Source organism: Petaurus breviceps, unplaced genomic scaffold (genome assembly GCF_028583685.1).
Source record: "Petaurus breviceps papuanus isolate PSGF00001 unplaced genomic scaffold, PetGlider_PUasm1.0 207, whole genome shotgun sequence".
NCBI classification, from domain to species: Eukaryota; Metazoa; Chordata; class Mammalia; order Diprotodontia; family Petauridae; genus Petaurus; species Petaurus breviceps.
Window position 1 is genome coordinate 11261711 of NW_027185850.1, and position 6142 is coordinate 11267852.

Genomic DNA, 6142 nt, shown 5'->3' on the forward strand with positions numbered 1-6142 from the left:
CCCCTCTTGACGCTCTCAATTTATTAATGCACTTCTTTAACTATGGTGCCCAAAATTGAACACAATATTTCCGATGAGGTCCAATAAGGACACTTGGTCGTGGCATTACCACTTCCCTATTCTGGAAGTTTGCTGTTGAGTGGTTTCAGTCATGTCTAACTTTTTTGTGACCCCATTTGGGATTTTCTTGGTGAAGATACTGGAGTGATTTGTCAGTTCCTTCTCCAGCTCATTTTGCAGATGAGGAAACTGAAGTAGATGAATTGCCCAAGGTCACACAGCTGGTTACTTAGTGTTTGAGGCCAGATTTAAACTCATGAAGAAGTCTTCTTTATTTTTTTTGTTTTTGGAGGACAATTAGGATTAAGTGACTTGCCCAAAGTCACACAGCTAGTAAGTGTGTCAGGTATCTGAGACCAGATTCGAACTCAGGTCCTCCTGACTCCAGGGCTGGTGCTCTATTCACTTCACCACCTAATTGCCCCAAGAAGTCTTCTTTAATCCAAGCCCAGTGCTCTATCCACTGTGCCACTTAACTGTCCCCATTCTTGGAAGTTATGTCCCTCTGAATGCAACCCAAGGTCATATCAGCTTTAGACTGCAGACTCATGTTGAGCTTGTTACAATCAAAATTAGCACAAGTAACTCCATTTTGCTTTTATCCACTTTTTTTGGGAAGCTAAGTTTCAGCTACTTGTAAGTCACCTGATTTTAAATTACAAGCTTACTCTTCCCTACCAAAGGTCACCCTACTTTAAGAATGTCACAGAACTAACCCCTTTGCTCCTCCTGACCCTGATTCCACCAATGAGAAATCAGATATTTCAATTCCTATAGTCCTGTGTTTTCTGTCTTTCACAATCTCAAAACTGTATATTAACTGTGAGAAAACAAACTTCTGGATCCTTGGTTTACTTGGACCTAGTTTGTCTTACAACTGTATTCATTGCTACATCATTTTTTGCCTGGATGAAACTCAGTTTCCCCCTGCCCCCCTCCCCCACTATGACACCTACTGGACACTAAAACCCTCCCATCATTTTAAGAACGATTACTTTCTAGCCAAGCTTCCCTACTCTTTACTGGTGATGTTGATTTTTTGGTACTCAAGTGGGAGACTCTTAAATTTATTTATCTCTCTTGAATTTCATCTTATTGGATTTAGCCAAACACTCTAATGTTTCAAGACTTTTTTGGATCTTGATGCCATCATCCAGGATGTTAGCTAACCCTCCCAATTTTATGTCATCTGCAAGTTTGATGAAAATACCATCTGCTCCTTCATCCAAGTCATGGATAAAAATATCAGATAACACAAGACCAGGCACCTTCCCAACATCACCAAGATTAAAAACTTCACCATAAACTGAGAAGAAATAAAAGATGTATTAGAACCCTTGAGAGGCAGGTGCTATTCTGGTCCCCACTCTGGAGATGAAGAAACTAAGGTTGATGAGATTAAGTGACTAGCCCAGGGTTACACAGACCCTGAGAATCTGAGGCAGGGTTTGAACTCACTTCTTCCTGTCTCCAGGTTCAGTGCTCTGTCCACTGCACCACCTGGTTGCCTAGAAGTCGAGGCATATGTTTTTTTTGCACCTGTGGACACTTTGATATGCACAGAATCACATGGAATCCCAGAGTTGCATAACGATCAATGATAGGGTCGTAATCTGTGATTTCGTTTGTCTAGGGATTATAAAGAGCCAGCCAACAAGCATTTATTCATTGCTTCCTATGTGCCAGGCACTGTACTTCAAAGCCAAAGAAAGGCAAATTCTTCATTTCTAGATGAGGAAAATCTACCAATTCCGATTTTCCACTTGCTTAGACTAGGACAGAGTGACTTGGGAGCATTGAGAGGTGCAGAGACCGCCAGAGTCCCAGACATTCTGTGTGAGGTGAGTCTTGAACCCAGAACTTTCAGCCTGTGATTCCTCATGCCACACTCCTTCCAGGCCTTCACAAGCATGGAAGGACCACCATGACCACCATCACCATCAACATCTCCCTCCAGGCCTTCACAAGTAGAGAATGACCACCACCATCACCATCACCACCACCACCACTATCACCACCACCATCTCCCTCCAGGCCATGGTTGGAAGGGACTTTTTTTCCATCTCAGGGGAATTTCCCAAGGCTAGAAGACCTCAGCAAAGTCTTGAGGGCTCCTCATCAGTCCTGATATTCCAGGGGATTCCTGCTCAGAGAGCCCCAGCTCTTCTGACCTCCCCCCACCCCCCAGGAATCAAGCAGTTCATTCCACTCTAATTGTTAGGGGATTTTCCCTGACTCAGCCCCACATCTGCCTCTAGTCCAATCCTACCTTGACAAGGGAATGGATTCATAAGTGAGATCTTTCTGTTTTCTATTCCCTTTGCATTTTCAGCCTCCTGCTTCCACTGATCCCATTATAATACATTTTGTTTAGGCTCAGGCAGGGTGTCAACAACTTTTATATTTAAAATAGATTGTTCTTTTAACTGGAAATGCCATGAGACTGGAGACATGCTTTCAGCACAAGCTGACTACAAGCAAGCTACCTTCCAGACCCTGGATGGAGGTTCTCTCCTAGGAAACAGACCAGAAATCTCCTCATCCAACTCCAATAGAAATGAAGTGAAATGTCGCACCAGAAGAATGGCTTCACCTACAGCATCTCTCATGGGAAAAGCAGTCTGGTGTGGGGGATAGAGGGTTGGCTCTGCCATCTGGAAGCCCAGGGCTCACAGCTTGACTGACATGGGCCACCTTTGAGACCTTGTCATATTACTTACTGGAAAACCACAGATCCCTCTCTATTTGACACTCCATCCCTCCCCCGCCTCCCCACCTGCTGCTTTCTAAAACGAGTTATAAAGGAGCTGCAACCTGCGGTTGAGGATGAACTCTCCACAAATCAAGTCAACAAGCATCTACTAAATATCATTGTGTGTTGGGCTCTGGGAAAAGTGATGGAGATGCACATAATAAAAGAAAAAGAAAGATGGTCCCTGTCTTCCCCATCCTCAAAAAACTTAGGTTGGAATGGGGGAAATTCCACGTTGGGAATTCATCACTGGCTCATCAAGCTTTGTCCACAATGCAGAGCCAGGAGCTTTTTAGAAGAAGCCAGGTGGCCCAGTGGATAGAGGCCTGGGCCTGGACTCAGGAAGACCTGAGCTCAAATCCAACCTCATATACATATTAGCTGTGAGATATTAAGCAAATTGCTTAACTTCACTCTGCTAGTGAACGCCTGAAGCATTTGAAGCCAGGTCTAATAACTGCAAAGACAATCCCCTATCCACTGTGGTCCCTTCCTACTTTGGAATCCTGCAATTCTGTAATCGTCCTCCAGAGCATCTAAAGACCAGATCCAGGTCACTAAGTGACAGTTAGGAAGTCTTGAGTGAGGTGGTAAGTCTCAGACTTCCCGGGATCATCATCTGGGAGCAGGGGTTTTCACTTCATATCTTATATTTTACTGTCATGTTATTTTATAGGCAAAGCAAGGAAAAGAAGCATCTATTAAACACTTATAAGAGCTCGGGGTAGAAATCCAAGCAAAAAGACAGGTGGTTCTGCCCTCAAGGACCTTACATTCTAGCCAGGGAGAGGAATGCATGAAAGAGAACAAAGAAGGAAAGAGGGATGGTGGAGAAGAAGGGAAAGTCTGGGAAGACAATGGAAGTATGGCAGGCCTGGGTCCATCCCCAAATAGGGGCCACCCAAAAGGGACTCACCAGTGGGAGGAGAGGCTGCCATGGCAGAGGGATGTTCTAGGGCGAAAAGACCCTAGCCCTGAGAGAAGTTTTGGGATGGGAATTTAACAGAATGATGGCAACAATATCCTGGGAGTGAGCAGTGTGGCAATTGGTGTGTTCAGCTCTGTATTCGTTTACTCTCTATGTGCTCAAGTAACTACACTTTGTCTCCCTTGATGTGTCCATGTGCCTTGGAGTTATAGGGTAGATATTTGAAACCATGTGAGCTTTTGTACCCCTCCTGATGTTAGAGATGTCACCTAAAACTGCCCACACACTGGCGTTCCTCACTGCAAAGGAGAATACTATGCCATGAGTGGGAGAAAAAAAAGGCTGAGAACCACCAGTTTGGGAGATAGACACTTTGTCTTAGTATCCAGAAACATGAGAGACATTAGAGATAGTCTAGGGTAGCCTCCTCGTGCTGGTGCTGGTGGTAGTGCTGGTGCTGGTGCTGGTGGTGCTGGTGCTGGTGGTGGTGGTGGTGCTGATGGCGGTGCTGGTGCTGGTGCTAGTGATGGTGCTGGTGGTGCTGGTGGTGGTGCTGGTGCTGGTGCTGGTGGTGCTAGTGGTGGTGCTGGTGCTGGTGCTGGTGCTGGTGCTGGTTCTGGTGGTGATCTTTCTTTTGTTTTGTTTTTTTTGCACTGAATATGGTGACTTTATTGGTGGTACACAATCCAGGACTCTAGGCTTCTTCCCCCTACTACAGGGGTGCTTTGGAACAAGGATGTGAATGTGACATGGGATCCCTAGTATAGGAACATCGGTTAGGAATGTGGGCTCCCCAGTGGTGGATTTCCTCTTTTTGGCTGGGGATGAAGATCCATGGCTTTCCACTTTACTCCTTGGAGGCCACATAGACCATGAGGTCTACTACACGGTTGCTATAACCATACTCATTGTCATACCAGGGAATTAGCTTGACAAAATGGTCATTGGGGGCAACACCAGCGCCAGCGTCAAAGGCAGAAGAGTGAGTGTGGCTGCTGAAGTCACAGGACACAACCTGGTCCTCTGTGTAGCCCAAGATGCCTTCAAGGGTCCCTCTGATGCTTGCTTCACCACGTTCTTGATATCATCATATTTGCAGGTTTCTCCAGGCGGCAGGTCAGATCCACAACAGATACACTGGGAGTAGGAACACAGAAGGCCATGCCTGTAAGCTTCTCATTCAGCTCAGGTATAACCTTGCCTACAGCCTTAGCAGCACCAGTGGAAGCAGGGATGATGTTTTGGGCAGCACCATGCCCATCACACCACAGCTTACCAGAGGGGCCATCCACTGTCTTCTGGGTAGCAGTAATGGCATGGATTGTAGTCATGAGTGCTTCCACAATGCCAAAGTTGTCATGAATGACCTTGGCCAAGGGAGCCAAGCAGTTGGTAGTGCAGGAAGCATTACTGACAATCTTAAGGGAATTATCATATTTTTCATGGTTCACTCCCATCACAAACACTGAGGCATGAGCAGAAGGGGCAGAGATGATGACCCTCTTGGCTCCAGCCTTCAAGTGAGCCCCAGCCTTTTCCATGGTGGTAAAGATTCCAGTGGACTCTACAACATACTCGGCTCCAGCATCTCCCCATTTAATATTGGTGGGATCCCATTCCTGGAAGATGATAATGGCTTTTCCATTGATCACCAGCTTCCCATTCTCAGCCTTGACAGTGCCCTTGAATTTGCCATGAGTGGAATAATATTGAAACATATAAACCATGTAGTTAAGGTCAATGAAGGGGTCATTGATGGCCACAATGTTTACTCCACCTGAGGTGAATGCAGCCCTGGTCACCAGGCGCCCAATACGGCCAAATCCATTGACTCCGACCTTCACCATCTTGTTTCAGGGATGCAACTTAAGCAGCAGAACCTGGCACCGAGCTTGGGAGAAAAGCCGAAAGCTGTGGTCCTTCATTTTCAAAGAGTGTGGATGGTGAATCGGACTTAGGTGAAGTAGAGGTGCACAATAGTCAGCCTCACTCTCCCAGTCATTGAAGCCCACAGAGAAGGAAATTGAACTCTAAGAAGTGGAATAATTGAGTTATGACCATAGAGGATGTGGTTGAACTGGGATTCCGGAGAAGGAAAGTGTTAATAAACAATAAAGAAAAAAATGTATGCATGATCACTCAGGATTTGAGGTGATTTTGTATATTCATTATTCAACAAGCAATTATTAAGCATCTACTAAATCTCAGTGTAAGCACTTGGAACACACAAATATGAGACGGATCCTGCCTTCATGTAATTTACATTCCATTGGAGTTGAAGGGGAACATGTACACAGATAGGTAAAAACAAACTATATGAAGAATAAATCAAAACAATATGGGGAGGCGGATCAGGGAAGGCTTCATGTAAGTTGATGGAAACTAGATTCCATGAGAGGTGA

The 6142-nt window shown here is 45.4% G+C and overlaps 1 long non-coding RNA gene across 1 annotated transcript; it reads left to right on the top strand.

The window, feature by feature from the left end:
* Positions 1 to 4669: 4669 nt before the first annotated feature.
* Positions 4670 to 5455, top strand: LOC138164789 (uncharacterized). Its single transcript, XR_011169180.1, has 2 exons — positions 4670 to 4789; positions 5262 to 5455. It is a non-coding gene; the product is annotated as an uncharacterized lncRNA (long non-coding RNA).
* Positions 5456 to 6142: the final 687 nt, after the last annotated feature.